At 41.6% G+C, this 18839-nt stretch overlaps 1 long non-coding RNA gene across 1 annotated transcript; it reads right to left on the bottom strand.

Annotated features, from left to right (window-relative positions):
• Window positions 1-840: 840 nt before the first annotated feature.
• LOC139595138 (uncharacterized) lies at window positions 841-7559 on the bottom strand. Its single transcript, XR_011680869.1, has 3 exons — window positions 6420-7559; window positions 5421-6030; window positions 841-4464 (listed from the first exon to the last, which is right to left on the bottom strand). It is a non-coding gene; the product is annotated as an uncharacterized lncRNA (long non-coding RNA).
• Window positions 7560-18839: the final 11280 nt, after the last annotated feature.

The raw sequence follows: 18839 nt of genomic DNA, 5'->3' as shown, positions 1-18839 counted from the left end.
TCTTTCCTTAGATTTTGCACAGCATCCACAATCCCTGCTTCCTCACATGTAATTTCCCAGTTTGCTAATAAGTGCCCAAACACCTCTTTGAGATGATCTCCTACAGTCACACAATCAGAGCTGTTCCAGTTTCTCTGAGCTTCACAGAGCTCCTCTATTTAATTAACTTCAAGTGCTGTATTCTCCAAGGAAGCAGAAGGAGAGTTTATTAGGAGGTGTGGTATAAATTACACAGTAATTTGAACAGAGTGGAAATCCAAGACAGTTTGAGTGCAAGAAATCTCTCTGTAACACACCTACTCCCTGAGAGGCCAAAGGGCAGAACTGGCTTTCCAGCTCTTATTTAAGCCTCTGAGGAAGTGTGATCCCTCAGCATCTCCAGCAATTTGATCCATTAGCAATGTATGCCAAGCCCAACTCCCAAAGGCCTTGCACAGATTTTTAGAGCTTAAATCAAAATCACCATCCAAAAAAACCCACCCACATTCTCACTCGTTGCCTAGGTGAGAAATTCACCAAGTCTTCCCTTTTGCCTGGAAGATTTTAAAGTTGCATCTGAAGGATCCAAGCCTGAGGAGCAGATGAATAAATCCCAGAGGGGCTCCTCACACACACCCTGGAGACCCCAAATGTTCCAAGCACAGCTACCAGACAAGAGCAAGTGGATTGGATTTAAATCATTGCCAGAGTGTCAGATAATGGCTCAACAATTAAAACAACCCTCCAGGGAAGGGAAAACAAGGCAAAACAATCTCCCTGCAAGGGATTCCAGACCACTTCTTTCCCTGCTGCTGCTGCCACCCAAGCGAGCATCCTGCAGAGGAGGAGGAGGAGAGGAAGGCAAACCATGCCAAATTAATGTGCCATAAGGACAGAAGGCAAAATCCCAGTTCTATTTGAAAGCAAGGACTAAAGCTGTGCCTTAACCACCAGACAGCAGCAATTTGCTCCTTTGGAGATGGGAATTTCTACTTGGGATGGAGCGTGTAGGAGTCCAAGGCCAGGTTGGACAGGGCTTGGAGCAGCCTGGGAAAGTGGAATTGTGGAGGTGGAATGGGATGAGCTTTAAGGTCCCTCCCATCCCAAACCATTCCAGGATTCTATGATTAATAGTGGCAATAAAAAGCAGGTTTCAAGGCATCTCCTTCAACCCTAATTTTAAAAGCAAGCTCTGTTCAATACTTTCAGAAATTATGCAAGCAGAGAGAACAACACACAGCAAGTCAAGTTTACATCCTGAACAGCCACGAGAAGCAGTGCCATCAAATCCATATACACAAAGCAATCAGTTAAGTAGAAATACAAAAAGTTTTGCAACATAATGTGGCTACATTCTGGTGCATTCATAAATCCTATCAGCTCCCCTTTTATTAACAAGATTCATTTTAACTGTTGGTATTAACATGACAACAAAATATAAATGATTTGGGAAGACTTTCTCAATTGCTATATAATTATAAAGGGGAAAAACTCTCTTGTATCAAGTTCATTATTAAAAAGGATAAGTAAATAAATCTATAAAATATTCTGTTAGTTGCTGAGAAACCTCATTGTTGATATGACAACCATGGCACAGAAAACCAGATTACAGCTTCCTTCAGATCTGTGGGGATTCTACATTTCCATTAAGGAAAGTGGTTTCTATCTGCTATGCTATAGTGACACCTACAGAAAAAAACCCAAAAACATTTCAAATGGGGGCCATGGTCAGGAATTGGATTAGAGGTAATTTTTAAGTGCTGCAGAAGGCACACTTGTGTGTGGATGCAGTAAGTATTGTTTAGAATCCAGCATGGAGGCTCTGCAATTCCATCTGCCAGTCTTCCAGGACCCAATTTCTACATTTATTTCATGGCAGTCATGTCAGCAAATCACACCAACAGCAAGTTTCCAAGCAAAGCTGGTTATTAAAATTGCTGAACCCATGCTGCTAACATGCCTTCAGAGGCAGGGATTTTTACAGTTTTCAAAGGCTCAGCACTTTCCCCCTGTGGTGCTGCTGAATTTCCAAAAGGGAGCATCTCCAGAATCTCCTGTTGATTGTGCATTGTTGCACTGATGTTGTGCAACTTGTTTTCTCTTGAAAATGCACTCAAGGCTTCGCTTCTGCAGAAGGAAGAAATATTCTTTTTTTCTAGACCTCCTTTCCTCAAAATTAAATGCTCTGGGAAGTCCTGGCACAGCTTTTATGTTTGACAACACTTGCAACATCAGAAGCCATTTGCAGAAGTCTCATTCAGTCAATATTATATTCTTGAATCCTCAAAGCCTGACACACAATTTCCATTTTCCTCTTCAACCAACCAATGGCAGAACAACCTCCTCTTTTTCCTGTTCTCCAACACTTTAGGTATTGGAGTTGAGGAAGACTTTAATGACATTAAAGGCTTCAATGAAAGAGCCCCTTCCTTTGAAGGAATGGATAGAAAGTCTTTTTTAAAAAGCCTTCATTTCATTTCCCAATACAAAATTACAATCAATAATGCAATTTATACTTTGTTTTCAGTCAGTAGCAGCTCCACAACCAGAGGGGAAATGCTCTGTAAGGTTTCTTCTCCCCCATGTTCAACATCCAGATAAACTTAGGAGCAAATACCCAAAACCTGGACTTGGACCTAAACATGACACAGCAGCTCTTGGAATTGCCTTTATTTAATCCTATACCTTTAACCTATTGCTTTAGGATAAAATTTTCTCAACTAACAAGACCTCAAGCTGTGCTTTCCCCAGACATATTTGTTTGCTAAACTGTACAGGTGACATTTATTTGCACAGATCAGCCACTCTCAGCACTCTGAGCAGACCATAAGGGCTCTAAGCAGGGCCTGACACCAGCCTTAGGACTGCCACAATTCCAGGCTGCAGCAAAAAGCCTCTGTAGAGCTCCCTCTGAGTCTCTAAATAAACAGAAATACTCCAGAAAAAGCTACCAGCCATACAACACTGGTTTGTTACTCCCTGCACTTAAATGTTTCTTCAAAGTCACAGATGGTTCTTTCTAAATCAAGTGAGAAATGAAAAGAGACAATGAAGCAGAAATGTTGTGGCCACTCCTGGAAGAGATAAGGGTTCCTTCTCACCTCACTCACTGCACAAACTGAGCTGGAGAAGCTGCAGTAAGTAAGGAAAATGCACAGCTACTTTGGACAGACACATCCTCTGAAGGAAAGGTAAAATTTTTTTGCTGTCACAGCAAGAGTTAAACCCAACTCCATTACCTCTTCCTTAGAAAGCTGCTCACATTCCACCTCCCTTAAATTGCTCCCTGACTTAAGTAATCATCTCCTTCAGGCCCTTAAGCAAGGACTGGAGCTGGGTGAGTGAAAACCAAATTTCATCAGTAGCAGCTGAGGTAGCACAGGAGCAGCAGAGGTGTTTCTGGCAGTGTATAAAACATTGGCAGTTTAGAGAGGAAGGAGCCCTTTCCCATCTGACAGGTTTTTAATATTTCCACTCAGTGTGCCTGAGTGCTGCCCTAGGCATCCCAAAGTTTGCTGCACGACATCATTCATTTCAACAATTCCATCAGACACGGAAAGCAAAAAATAAAACACATTAAAAAACTATCAGGGCAGGCAAACTTGGGCCACTGGGGAATCCAAATCCACACTTCCCTCCTTGTGAGAGCTCTCTCTGCTGCTGCTGCAGCCAAGTGTCCAAGTGGGTGTTCCTATAAAAGCATGGAGGTGGATGTGCCCAGAAATGTGAGCACTGCTGGCCTGAGCTGGGCAGCCCACATCACCCAGTGGTGTCTCTGAGAGTGGATTTTCCATCTGCTCCAGCAGCTGAAGAGTTGTGGCTGGTTTTCCATCAGGAAGGGGCTGCCTTGAGTCCCCTCTGTGGCTCCCCCATCACTGATGTGTTCCTCCTTCAGTTTTTCCATATTTTTCAGTTTTTCCATTATTTGTCCAACCTTTTACCTGTGCCCAGGTGCCCCGTGCTGCTGAAGAGCCAGGTGCAGGTTTTGTCCTTCTCTGAGCCAGGTGCAGGTTTTGTCCTCTCCTCATCCTTCTCTGCAGCCAGGAGAGAAGCTGGGCATTATTCTCAGGCAGCATCCTGCAGCAGTGGGGAAATAAAAAGTGGAAAGTTTCTTCCCAGATATCTGATTTTTGGAGCACATTTTAAATTGATCATATTGGAGTCATTTTAGGGCAGTTGGGAGGTTACACCCAGGAAATCAGAACTTACAGAACATGCTCAGGCCTCTGTCTTTGCTGTAAAATGAGATTTACACTTTGATTTGCTTCCTTTTGCTCTTGGAGGCTTTGGACTGTGGAGGCTGGAAGGGGCTGGATTTAGGCTCAAGAAGCATCTGGACAATGCTCTCAGGCTCAGGATTCTCTGGATTTTCAGGGCTATCCTGGGCAGGTTCAGGAGCTTCACTCAATGATCCTGTGAGTCCCTTCCAACTCAGGATATTCCATGATTTTTTCAGGAGCAAGGTTTTCATGTTTCACTGTCTGTCTGTGGGGAATTTTTGTGTCAGAGTAGAATTTCAACCAGTCCCTGTTCTTTTTACCATTGAAGATAAGAATAGACTTATTTAATTCAGGTCACGTTCCTTCCTTTTATTTCATTTTCTTTTCACAAAACAAGAGTCTCAACTTCCGTCTCAACACTCAAAATGCACCATGAAAATGTGCATCACTGATCTAAAGAAAAGCACATGCAAATTCCCCTTCTGTCATTAATTAAGCACTCCTAAACATAATCTCATTCCAGGAAATCCAAGCACAGCTTTTCACCTCTGCTTTAGGTAATACCTGGACATAAACACAACATCAACACTTCAATAGTGCATGGGGTATGAGAGCAGAATTTATTTTTCTGCTCAAATAACACCTTTAAAGTTTAATTTTATCGATTGGCTCAGACACCTCACTACACTCCAGCTATTAAATCTGAATATAAAACATTTACAAAAGCCTTACTCTGAACCTGCCCCCCCATTTCTGTTATACACACATGCACAGTCACAGAGAAAAGAGAATTTGTGCACATGATCAGGTCAGACACAGAGAATTCAGTATTCTATAGTGGCCACAAATCTCAGCTTTCAGAAAGCAAATGTCACCCACACCTCACAGAACAGAACCTTGACAGAGGTTTTGAAAAAAACCCATGAAAAAAAATCCATGAAAAAAATCCAGAAATGTACATCTAAATAAGGAATATTTTTGGCCAGCAGGGCACCAGGTAGGTCAGAGGAGTTGAGTGGCCGGGCAGGAGCTGACAAAGCTGACATTCAATGGATCCTGCTGTGGTATCTCAGCACCTCCCACCATCCCTGCCCCTACAACCACCTCAGGCCAGGCAGAAGCAGCTCAGGTGCTGGGATCTGATGAAGAGGAGCCAGAGCAGAGCCCCCCCTGCACCCCTGGCCTTGGCAATTCACTGAACCAAGGGGAAAATGTAAATACCTGGGCTGGAGACCAGAGGAGCAGGACCACGGTACAGGGGACAACATCCCCTCCCAAGCCCCCTAAAATGAAATTTAAACAGTAAAATCATTTTGTATGGATTATTAAATCAAGAAAACACTGCTGCTACCATTACCAGGAGCTAAGGACTGTTTCATTTTACTGTCCAAAAGAGCAGTCAGCCAGTCAGGTTCCTTTACTTTTCATTTTGCATGCACTGGGACACAACTTCACCTTCACAGGACAATGGCAGCAAACACCACAGCATGAAAAGCAATTTTCTGAGTGCAGAACTCATCCCACAGACAAACTCCTACCAAAAAAAATCAGGATTCAGTAACTCCAAGTGTCTGAATTAAGCACCCAGCTGTTGTGGTGGGCCCAAGATCCTGAGGCAGTCCAAGGGAATCATCCTGCACAGACAAATGAGCGCTCTCAAGATTAAAACAAAAAGCCACAGAATAAAATTGCTCACAGGTGGCCAGCAGCAAGCTGGATATAAATTGGATTACAGGATTGTCAAATGCAATATCAACTGTTTTCTAGCAAATGGGCAAAGAAGGTCCTCTCCAGTCTTCTGTGTGCTCAGGAAACTACAGAAATCACATCCCTGAAAAAAAAAATACACAAATTCTTTGTAATTTATTGAATAGCTTTAGATTTGTAACATAATGCAGCACTCAGAAAGCAATGGAAGATAAATCACTCTTTTAGCTCACTGTGTTTCCAGTTACTCAACCACTGCTCAAAGAAATCATTTACTCTTGCAGAAAGCTGAACACTGGATAGTAAGAAAATCATTTCGCTTCCATTTACTAACACAGTTCTGCCACGTGTTGCAGAAGACCATTCTGCAGCTAATTTTCTTAATTTTAGATTTATTTCAGCTTCACTCTTAAAACCCCAGCATTTAAAACAACTTACTTGAATGTTCTGTGTAAGCATTAAGCTTTATTGGAGGAATAAGAAACCACACAGCAAATTTCCCCCCAAATTTACCAACTTCTGCTGAGGAGAGTTTCATTCTTTCTTTCCCTTTCTCAAACTGTGCCATTCTTGATGCTCTGCAGGCTCATTTTCCTTAAGCATCTTTGATCAAAAGCATCCAGATGTTTCCTTCTGGAGCTGCCAAAGTGCCAGATTTCACTTTTTTTGTGAAGTCATAGAAGTTCTGAAACAAAGAGGGAATTTTATGAGCATTATACAGTCAGTCTTCAAGGAATCTCAGAAGTCATTTGCTTCATCACATGGACTGGCTGCATTAAACCTCTCCTAAATTTAATTACATTACTAAACAATGGAGTTAGCACAGCTTTTACAGCAAACACAGCTGGAGCCATAAAAAGGTGAATTAGTCACATCCTATCCTAAGGACCAAGGGGAATCTCCTGCCAGACACTATCTTTGATCAGTTTAGCAAAGTTTTAATGTGAGGCTTTAATTGCTGCCTCTCATTAGATACAGTGACTTGAAAGAAAAGCACTAGTGGAGAGAGAAGATCTTTATAAAATAAAAGTGCTGGTTAGAAATAAACATTTCTGACAGTCAAATTAAAATCAAAGTTAATCTAAAAGTGGGATAAAGTTTCCAGCTTTACTCTTAGAGCAACAAGGTTATGGAAGCACCTCTCAAACACTGTATAAATGGCAAAAAGAAATGAAACAAAAAAACCCCAACATCAAAAAAACCAACCAACCAAACAAAAATTTAAAAAAAAAAAAAAATCATGTTCTGCCTGCAAAATAAGGCCTTTCCTGGAGAATTTCCTTCCCAAAGAGGAGAGAATTGGAGTTCTCCTTCCACCATTCCATCAGCAGTGAGCAGAGCAGTGCACAAGGTGGCCTCACTCTGCTCCACAGGGAATTCCACAGGAGGCAGCTCAGCCACACCTGCAGGGAAATCAGACAAGGATTATTTCCCATCCAGCAAATCCAGAACTCAGCCACGACTTTGGCTAAGGTTCCTTCCCACCCCCTGTCACTCATTTATCAATATTCTGTTTCCTCAGTCACACAAAAATTTCTGCAAGCTCCCACAGCCAGTTTTAATTAGAATATTCTGAGTCATTTTGCATCAGCAGCACATTGTCACCTATTTACTTCCTTTTCCAGGCCACCCTTGGAATTGCCTCCCCATGAAAACCTGTCCTTCAGTTTCACTTCTTTTTAATAGAAAATTGAACAAGAGTTTGGATTAAAAATAGAGATTTTTAGGCATTCACATTTTTAGTAAGTTGTGAATGCCTAAAAAGCTTAATTTTTAATCCAAACTCTAGTTCAATTTCCTAACAAGCTTTTATATATATATTTCTAAGAGGCTTTTTTGAAAAATCCTTATGTAATAGGTAAATTACGTCATCCCCATACTTGTTAACTTCTAAAACTTCCAGGTTCTGTTTGTCTTCATCAAAGTCAGAGAGAACTCCCCAACATCTGTTTGTCCATTCCTCTGAGCACCTGAATTTTTTCCTGCTGTGAAAAAATGTTTGTCCATTCCTCTGAGCACCTGAATTTTTTCCTGCTGTGCTAAGTCAGGTTTGGATTCAGCTCCCCACTGGCACAGAGGCTGGGGTGAGAGCTCCTCCCTGCTGCTCCCTCTGCACCCAGGCAGATCCAAGTGGTGTCCCACAGCACCAGGCTGGTGATTTCACATTTTCATTCCCCTGCAAGCCCTGGGTGAGGACCATCTGGTCTTTGTGCAGTGCTCCTGCTCAATTTATTGATTTGTCTCAAAACTCGAGGATGCTGAAGAGAATAAAGCTGTTACAAAGGTCAAGCCAGTCCAACAAGCCCTACAGAAAACACATTTTGCAGGATCATTTACCTAGGAAAACTCAACTACAGATGTGATGCCTGCTTTTGTGGGGTTTTGCCATCATTCTGGCTGGGTTATGGGAAGGAACAGAAGGGAATCTGACCAAAGTCATAATACTAAAGCTGCTCTATAGCCCAAAATTGTGCCACAAATCATTTGCATTTATTAAGCAATTTACTTTTATACATACACCAGCTGAAAACACATGAACACAGAGTTAAGCATCTATAAATACATCCCTGCTCTTGCAATAGGTAATCTTTCCATTTTAAATCCATTTCTCCTATAAAAAATACACAGCAGTCCCTCAATTTCACAGTCATACACATTCTCTTTATCAGTACAATTAAACCTACACTGGTTTTCTCTATTTTTTCTTTCCCAGCTCCCCTCATCTTGTAAAAAAATATCCTGGAACTCAATTTATTAGGGTTTTGTCTACTGGACACTGCATGTCTAATAACCTAAAATAAGTAAATCCCCCTAACTGGATGGAAATGGACACACTTAAAGTTGGGATTGTGCAGAATAGTGTTTTGTGCATCCTGCAGGAGCTTTTAGTTTGTGACTGCCACACATACCAAAGAACAGAATTGATTATTTGGGGTTCCTGACCTGAGCTGGATCCCGAGAATGTGGAAGGGAGGAGCAGCCTCCCTGCTGAGGGCTGCCAGCCAGAGAGGGGCAAAAACCAGGGTGGAGCCAGGCCCTGCTGAGGGACAGAGCTCCAGGCCCTGCTGAGCAGCAGGGAATGCACTCAGCATCAGCAGAGCCTTCCCCTGGCTGCAGCAGGGGCTGCCTTGGGGAAATGGCCTGGATACCTCAGTCCTGGAGGCCAGACATTCCTGTAAAAAGTGCAAAAAAACCAGAAATCTCACCATAAAGTCCAACTTTGCTGTGCACAGCCACAGGATTTTGTGGTCTCCTCTCCTTCCATGTGTTCACTGCCAGCTGCAAGGGGAGGGAAAAGAACAGGTGAAGGTGATGCCTCAGGTTTGAGCTTTTGTATTTTTCACATTCTGTGCTGCTTTAGTGTGTGGGTCTGGGCTTCACATTTTGGGATGGTGAGCTCTGGGCACAGAGCAGTGAGACAAAACAATTCCTGCTCCAGCTGGGCACCAAGGACAAATGATCCAAATCTCAGCCCAGGAGCACAAACCCCGTGGGCTGGAGAGAGAAAAACAAGCAGGGTGGGACTGCAGGGGCTAAAGCTGGGATGGGACAATGAACTGCAAGGTGCAAATGGAGCAGAACTGATCCAAGGCAGAGAGCCCGGGAGCGCTGGTGCATTTTGGGGCCATTTTGGTTCATCTTGGGGGCAGCCCTGGCTGGGCTCTGGTGCTGCCCAAGGTGGATCCATGGAGGAGATGCTTGGAATGAATCCCTGCTTTATTCTGGAGCTCTGCCCAGCCTCTGCTCCAGGGCCTGCACAGGAATCAAAGGACAAGAAGCAAAGTTTGAGGAGCAAGGACAAAATGGCTCCTGTAGCAGAGGATACAGCAAAAGGAGAAGGAGCTGCAAAGGCTGATTGGCTTTATCTTGCACTACCCTGCACCTTGATCAGCACTGCTGGAAGGAGAGGGAGCCAGGCTGGTTGGAGAACACAAAGAGAGCACAGGAGAGTGTGGGAGGAATCTGGGCCAGGTCTCAGTGGTGTCCAACACCCACTACAATACTTTGCAGAGAAGAGTTTGGCAGCAGGAGTTTATTCAAAAACCCAGGTAAAGCCATTTGGCTGTTTGCTGTCAAAGAGGGTTCCTGAAAAAGCATTTCTAATCAAACCAGCACCTTCACTAAACAAAACAAACAAAGCCACCTACAACACTGCTCAGTTATCTTCATTTGATGTGAACCTCAGAATAGAGCAGCTGCCACATTCAGGTGACAATTTGGTTGACGTTTTGACACATCATTCACACTCAGAGCATTGTTCTTCTCTTGGAAGCAAACAGATTTTTGCTTTAAATATCCCACTTCATGCAGTGATACCTGCAGGCACAAAGCCTTGGGTGTCATTCATGAAAAGAAAGGTTTAGTTGAGTTGTAAATTATAAGACAACAGAATTTGAATCAAAATGAAGAGTCAAATATTGAGTGGATGCCACCAAAAGGAGACATTAAACTCTTTTTTTTTTTTTTTAATTAAGAAGAAAGAGCACCAAGCAGGATAATTAGAATTTTCAGCATGGTTTTTCCTCCAGCACTTGTTGAAGCCCTGGGAAGAGTCACTGGCAGGAGTGCAATGGGCACCACCACCCAGCTCGTGCTCTGCATCCTGAGCTGCAGTGCTGCAGGACACTTGGAAACAAAAACTGTCAGAGGGGGACTCACTCATGTCCAATTTAGCCTCACCACAAGACAATAAATGCTGCCAGGAACAGGCATCCACTCCTGTACGCTATTTCTGTCAGGAAAAAAATTTCCTGAGAATGTTTCTTTGTTACATTTAATTTAAGTTCGTGCCTATATCCATATTTAATGTCTCATTTTGACTCAAATCCTCCTGTCCAACACTGTGAAAGCTCACTGTGCTTTTGAAGATCACTCCAAATTGACAGAGAGAACATTCTCACCTGAAGCTCATGCCAAGCCTCACAAAGCTTAGTTCCCTTCCTTTGCTTATTTCCATTCACACTGAGGCAATTTAGGAAATCTGACATTTTTTAAAGGTGTTTGAACTGAAGGCCTGTTTCCCTTTGAGGACAGAGTCACACAACAACAGCACAGACAACAATTCTGGGAATAGAACTGGGGCTCCCAGGAGAGGAAAAACGAAACCTTCTGAGCCCTTTTAGCCTTTCCAAGACCATAACCCACAGAATCCAGCATGGTTTGGGCTGGAAGGGACCTGAAGCTCCTCCTGGCCATGGCAGGGACCTTTTCCACAGCCCAGGCTGCTCCAAGATGGCCCTGCTGCCTGTTCTGGAGGTAGAGGGCAAAGGAGATGCCACCAGGGATTCAGAGTCTTTCCAGTGGAGCTCTTTCCCCTTCTTCCCAATAGAATTTACCTGGAAAGGACACCTGGCCCTGGCCATCTTCCTTCCACCAATGCCCTTAGCTGCTTTCTGCCCTCCCAGCCTGCAGGAACAGAATCCCAACAGGAGCAGGAATCTCTGCAGTGCTGTGACAGTGATGGCCCTGTGCCTTGGCAGAGCATTTAACACCCTTAATACCTCGGGGTGAGCCACAACTTTTGCTCTGTGTTTAAATTGATCAGCTTCTGAGGCTGCTTTGGCTTCTGAGAGCAGGTTTTTTTTTTGATGACATGCTGAGAGCACAGCTGTCTGGGCAAGTAATCTGCAACTAATAAAACTCTGCAGTTATTTCTTGTTCTGATATTTGACTAAATGGAAAAAAAAAAGCTTTTGTTGAGCAGCAAGCATTCTATTTTGTTTAGAAAATTGTCAGGAAAGCAGCCTCATCATTCTTCAGCTGCCTTATTAAATGTAGATGCCATGCAAAGCAGTCCTGATAAACACCCTGCAGCCAGATCAAAGTCCTGGAGTGAAAAATAACCCCCACTGCTGTAAATTGTCTGTCTGGTGTGATTTTCTAAGCACTCCCCACATGCTGTGCCATAAGCCTGCTCCTGGTGCTGCCTCCCAGCTCTTCCTTGTGCAGCTTTGTGTTGTAGGAACAATGTAAACACCAGGGATGTTAATGTAGGAGTCAAACATCCCCATTTTTCCAGGTTCAGTAGAAAATGCTTGAGGGAAGAGGAAGGAAAATGGTTTACTTGGAGATGATTGGGATATTCAAAGCATTGTAGACATAAGTTATATAAGCAAACTCATCAACTTTCACAGAATTACACTGCCAAATAAATTCAGGTAGAAAGATTAACATGAGAAATATTCTCTAGGAAGCTATTTTGACTTTCCAAACAGACATCATGAAGCATAAGAAATGTTAGGTGGTGATGCTTTTCCAAGAAAGTTCAGCAAGTTTTAATTTGTACTGCAGGAGGGAATTGCAGATAACTATAAAACACTGTCTTTTGAAAGGCTGTACATTATAAATGTCTGGTAAATTACAAAAAGATACTTCATGTCCCCAGTGCAATTCAGAAAAAATAAAGGGTAACCATCACTTTCCTGTATTGGTTTTTGATGAAGTGAACAACATTTGAAACTCCTCAGAACATTAAATCTTCTCTTTCACACAGTTTGTAAAACATCAGGATGACTTCCAGTACCCTTTAAATCCAAGTTATGACCTAATTTCAAAGATTTTCCATGAAAACTCATTCTTGCCAACCAGGCCTAAAAAATTCTTTGTAAAATTCTTTGTGAAATTCAAGCTGGCTCAGCAACAGTAATATTCATTAGTCTGAATGTTATTTATCATAATTGTCAGTTAATCTGTTTAACTTTGGCCTGGGCAATGGTGTCATGGTTGAGCCAGTCCTTAAACCTTCGGCCCATTCCCTGATCTAAGCAGTTCTTAATCAGACAGCAGAAAACAGATGAAATTGCTTAAATACCTCTGTTCACAATGAAAACAAGCAAAAATACTCCTCAGAAAGCAGATTACTGGCTCTACATTTCCTACAAACAGAGGAAACTCTAATCTGTTTGATTTAGCAGTGATTTAGGGTGTTTTTTGATTTAGGATGTCTTCCATATTGGCTATGAAGCTTTCCAGCTTGAAAACTGAAAAATCTCATCAGCTTGCTTAATACTGACAGGGAAATTAGGTTTGATGTTGAGCTCCATCAAAATTGAAAATATGGGGTTTTTTTTTCTCATTTCCATCTCAAACCCACACAAGGCACAAATCCAGAGAAGTTGTGGAGTTCTCATCCCTGGAAGTGCCCACGGCCAGGCTCGACAGGGCTTGGAGCAGCCTGGGATAGTGAGAGGTGTCCCTGGCCAGGGCAGAGGTGGAAGGAAAAGGTTTTTAAGGTCCCTTCCAACCAAAAATACTCCATGATTCCATGAAAATTCAAAGCAAGTTGTTTGGAAAGGGCCACATGAAAACCATTTTTACATCCAGCTTGAGAGCTTGAGTTTTCCCACTTTTGGCTACATCACAAGAGAAAAGATTAATTTCCAACCAATCTCTTATTAAACACTACATCTCCCTGCATGGGAGATATTTGTCTACCTACAACCAAGCTGAAGATTTTATTTCCACCCACATTAGTCTTGCAAGCACTGCAAATAAGCACAGGGAATTCAGAGCAAAATGTGAGAACTTTTGGCCTGACAATGACAATGCTTCCTAGCAATGAAATTCTGCACGTCTGGGAAGTTATTTTAGTAGTTATATCATAACTTTTTTAGTAGCTATATCATAACTTTAAACAAGAAAAGATGGACAGGGGGCTGTAAAATTTGAGTAATTTAAAAAGGTTTTAAAGCAGAAGTCAAGCCAGCCAGCAGCTCACCCTGGGCTCAGAGTCTGTTCCCTGTACCAGAACATTTGTTTGAAGATTATTTCCTCAGCTCTCTCTTTCCCAGGCAGTTTATTAGCCTGAACCCTGTGTCCTACACCTGAGGAAGTTTATGGCAGTTGAAAGATGGTGGAAATTATTTCCAGGAGCTCTTTTCTTAACAAAGCATCCACAGGAGTGCAGCTGCTGGCACTGCAAGCCCCTCTCCCCAAATCCTGGCTGTTCCAGTGGCTGAGCAGGGACAGGCACTGGATCCAGTGCAGGGATGAGCAAAGACTCTGCACTAGAAAGGACATTGTCTAAAATGGATCCCAAAGTCATTTCACTGAGAACAGGATGTGCTTTTTCACTGGCAAGCCTCCCACGGGCTTTATCAAGAGCTGATTGAGGCTCTCCCTGCATGTTCTAAGATTTCATCATCCACATTTCAGCCATTTGCATGATCTGTGCTGAAGGGAAGGCTGCTTTTTGCTTTTTACCAAGTCGTAAAAAGCAGGAAAAAGAAATCAGAACCCTGATCTCAGCTCCCGTTTTGATCTCCCTCCAAAAAAAAAATACACAATAAAAGCAACTCATTCTTTAAATGGATACATGTCCTAAAAGTCACCTTAAAAATACAAAAAAAACCCCACAAAAAAAAAAAAAAAAAAAAAAAAAAAAAAAAAAACAACAAAACAAAAAACCAAAAAAACCCTCCCAAAAAAACCCCCCAACCAAACAAAAACAGGAAGGAAAAAATGGGGAGGTATGTGCAGGAAAGGAAAGGAGGAAAGGTTGCATCCATACCTGCAGCTCTTTCTGATCCAGAAATTGTTATCATGACTCTGTCCTCTGGTTCCTTTCTCACCTGATTTGAGGCCAAACATTTCTGAAGACTGGCTCACCTCAACTTCTACAAAAAATTTAGCAGAATGAAATTTTAACCTTCATTAACAGGTTGGCCAAGAGAGGAAACAACCTGTGCAAGCCTAATGATTGGAATCAGGCCAGATGATGTGATTCCTCCCTGCCTCAAAAGTTGCTAGGTTATTTAAAAAAAAACAGACCAAAAACCCTCTTTGTTCTGTTTGTAGCTGGTGTTCTTACTGTGACCATAAAAAGTGGTTTTATAGCACTAACAGCTAAATGCAAATAACAGCAGCTGTGTTTCAAGCAACATATGATGTATCTATTTGATAATTTAATAGTAACTCTAATGTAATATAAGTAGGAAAATTAAATATAGTAGAGGAGAAAGTATATTTGTATTTGGCAAGCTCCAGCAGCCAGACAAAAATAATGCAACAAGAGCATGATTTTTCCAGGCTGTTTCAGAGCACTTTAAGAAAAGTGTTCACATTTTTCAAACTGAGCCACATTCAATTAACTTCTCTTCAGGTTTCCTTGTAGAAATGATTCAAACTTACAATAAAAAAACATAAAATAATTGTCATGGCTCTAGTGCAGAAGCAGCACTGGTAGAAATGGTTTGTGGGCACCACACCATGAGCACTGTATTTTGATAACTTTTCATTGCTCAATTTACACCATTTTCAGGTTATAAACAGGATTTTGGTAGATCCAAGCATAATTCCCAACCCACACTGATCACCTCTCCATCTTTATGAGGATGTTTATTCAGAGTTCTGCATCCACTGCCATTATTTCATGGCACAGAAAAACCGGCTGCAGCAGGAAATTATGGAAGGCCTCTCCCAGTGAAGAGTTCCTTTAACCAAAAATCAGCACATCTGCACTAAATTTAACACAGGGAAGGACCACAGCAAACAAAGGAAAACAAAATATAGTTGATGGAGTTTTATACTATTTCATCTTGCCAATATCAGAAAAAAAGTAGAAGTACACAAGAAATGCTGCCCCAAAAAATAACCAACTAAAAATTATGTTTGTATTCTTCAACACAAACATTGGGTAATTTTTGGTGCATTATGTTCAGAGAGATATGATAGACACACACTGGGCCAAATCCTGAAGGATCTGCTGAGGAGTTTTTGTTAGGTTTGGGGTTTATTTCCAGATTTTTAGTTAAATTAAAACAGAACCTAATTCATACCTAGGAAGGTTTCACAGCTCATTCTGCTGAATATTTATTTGTTCCTTAACCCCTCTGTTGTAGTTCCTTTGGAAACCTGCATTTGAAATCCCTCAGTTTTACTGAAATAAATCACAGTTTTTCTTTGAGGGTCTTTACATCCCTCAATATATGGAAAATCAGTTTTGGTTTTGGAGGCTTGCATTCCTTGGGCTTGTTAACTGATCTGTATTATTAACATAAAATAGATTATTATGTTTCCATCCCTTACCAAAAGCATAAGCATATTAAACAACCTAATTAATCCTAATTAACTAGAAAGTCACGGAACAGTTCTCTTGACCAAAATAATTTAGAAATGCCCTTGTGTTGATGGCTTGCAATTTGCAGGATTCATTTTTGAAATGAAAAAGACAGATGTATTTGTCTCTGATGCAAATGGTCTGGATAAATTAAAACTAATTGGGTTTATGTGTTCCTGATAATTAAATGAGATGCATGTAAGCTATATTATGATGGAGGAAAGAACAACTCTTAATTTTTATAAATGAGATGAAGCAAATGACAGCATCTTAAAGTCTATTAAAGGGTAAAACCAAAGGGTAGAACAGAGCTCTGCTCTGGAGCAGGGAGCAGAGACCTTCACAGGGTTTTCAGTGGAATTCATCCCTTGCTGGTTGAAAAGAAGAATCAACAGGAAAACCCCAATTTTCACTGCCCAACCTTTGCCCATCCCTGTGTGCAAAGCCAGCTGAGAAAGGACTTGGTGGGGTTTCTCTGACTTGGAGGAGTGGCCCTTCTACAACAAAATAAAGTCTGGCAGCCAGACCAACAGCAGCCAGTTAAAATAGTTCAAGGACTCCCTGATAAGTTGGTCTGGATTTTGAGCACAAGAAGCATTCATTTTAGACTTTAAATGAGCTCATTGATGGGAATTTGGCTGCTTGATGAGAAGCAAGCATAGATGTGGGTCAGGATATGGCATCACAGCTCATCCCACCCTGAAATGCACGTGAGGAAGACAAGGGGAATGGCAGATTGGGAATTCCAGCACTTGGAATCCTGCGGCATTTGTGTTGTTCCCCTTTACCCTGCTGTATATGGCACTGAGAGCAGAAAATGGCCACACACAACAAGCCAGGCACAAGAGGTGGAGCTTTTATATTTAATGAATGTGATGTCCTCTCTCAAAACCCAAACTGATGGCCAAGTCATTTCCCAGGATTTCTGTTTTATGCAATCACCAAAAGTCAATGTACACAAAAAGACAAACTCACCCCAGAAGCTCCAAAAAATGAAGTGGTCTTTCATTTTCCCCCTCCTTGTTTCTCTTCCTCTAAATGGAATGGAAAGGTGATGTTTCTGTGCAAATCCCTTGACACTTGGGCATGGATCAGGCATCCCTACAACAGCACAGGTAGAAATAAAAATAAAACCTAAAAAAAAAAAAAGAAATCATCATTTGTAGATTGTGTTGATATCAAGGAATGTATTGATATCAAGGAATCATAGAATGGCTTAGGTTGAAAGGGACCTTAAAGATCACACAGAGAATTACATTAAACCACATTCATAATAATAAAAAGCTTTCAACTTTCCAGCTCTAAATTTATTCTGTTAGCAACAAATGTATCACAGAACTGCAGCAATTCAGATGCTCCTTTTGTCATCTGTTTAGGATACCAGTTCCACCACTATAACTTAAAAAGAGGGGAGAAAAAAAACCCACAAAACAGCTTCAAATGTTTTAAATCAGGAAGATAAAACTGAGATATATTAAAATCACCACTGCCTAAACAGAGATCACTAATACATCAAAGGGAGCTTATTGTCAGCCCAAATTTTGTTGCAAGTGCTATCAGAAGCTTTTTTTTTTTTTTTTTTTTTTCAAGCAAAAGGGATGGGAAGGGAAAACTTTGAAAATCAGATGTTGAAAGCACTCAGTGACTTTCTGGTTATCTCCAAGCAGCCCAAATTTAAAGGATTACCCTGCCTGCTGAGGGCTCGAGGCACACTCTGCAGCAGCAGCTGCTTCATCAGTTTTCCTGTTAAAAAAGGTTGGGAACAGCATGGAAGCAGTCAGGCTGCCTGTGCCAGTGGAATGAGTGTAACAGGAATATTTGGAAGAGTAACTGAAAAAGAAAGGTTACATTGATGAGAGAAAAGCACTGGCCTCCATCTCCAAAGCAGAACTCCTGCTTTGTGATTTTATTCTCCCAATTTCTGACAAAGAACTGCTGTAATAAAACATCAATATATGGTAAACTCTATAAAGAAAACTGAGGTGGAAAATATGCCCTCACCTTAAAGACAAGAAATGAGGCAGGAAATCAAATCAATGGTCTGTTCAGCCTGATGCCTCTAGTTTGTATGAATGAGGGTGGCTGAAGTACTCTTTCTGTAAAAGAAATTGTTGCAAAGATTACAGTGTTGTCTGATATTAGTGCAGAGCTGCTGGGGGGGCAGATAACACAGCAGAGAATCCAAACCAGAGTGGGTTTAACTGCCAGAAACCAAATCAGACACTGGAATGCTTCCACTGATCCATTAGTGAAGGGCACCTGCCACCTCTGAACACAGAAAAGCAGAATTTAAAGCTTCTCTTCCTAAAGGAAAGTTGGAGGATAACAATTTCCATGAATTTTAGAGCTCTGCCAGGTAGTTCACCCATAAACATCTAAGAACAATTGTCAGACAAAAGCTTCTAATTAATCCCACTTTCAAAATTCCCCAACACAAAAAGAGAAATCTTTGTCACTGCTTTTGATACACCTTTATTATCAAAACTAGGGGACAAGGGGAAAGTTTTCCTTAAAACCCACAGTGAAGGAAACAAAAGGAGGAAAGAGTCAGGCACATGAAGGGAAAGAGAACTTTCAAGCTCAGCAAGCTGCTGTGTCTGAGAACCCTAAAGATGTTAGCAAAAGATACCATTTAGGTAATTTCAAAGCCACTCAATTACTGCGTACAATTAAGCATCTCCTCAACAAGAGCAGAAAGTCCCCAAACCCTCTTTACATCAAAGCACCACATTGGCCAAATTACCTTTTACAGGAATTATATTAATTGCATTAATAAAAACCTTACACTTTCTGGGGAGGAGGAAGAAAAAAGCTTTTTATACAACACAAATAGAGCAAGTTCAAAAGGACACTTGGGGCTGTTTGTTAAAATTCAA

Source organism: Agelaius tricolor, unplaced genomic scaffold (assembly GCF_023055355.1).
Source record: "Agelaius tricolor isolate 1412-34295 unplaced genomic scaffold, bAgeTri1.0.p SCAF_12, whole genome shotgun sequence".
NCBI lineage: Eukaryota > Metazoa > Chordata > Aves > Passeriformes > Icteridae > Agelaius > Agelaius tricolor.
Note: the sequence above shows the minus strand (reverse complement) of the source record. Positions and strands in the feature narration are given on the sequence as shown.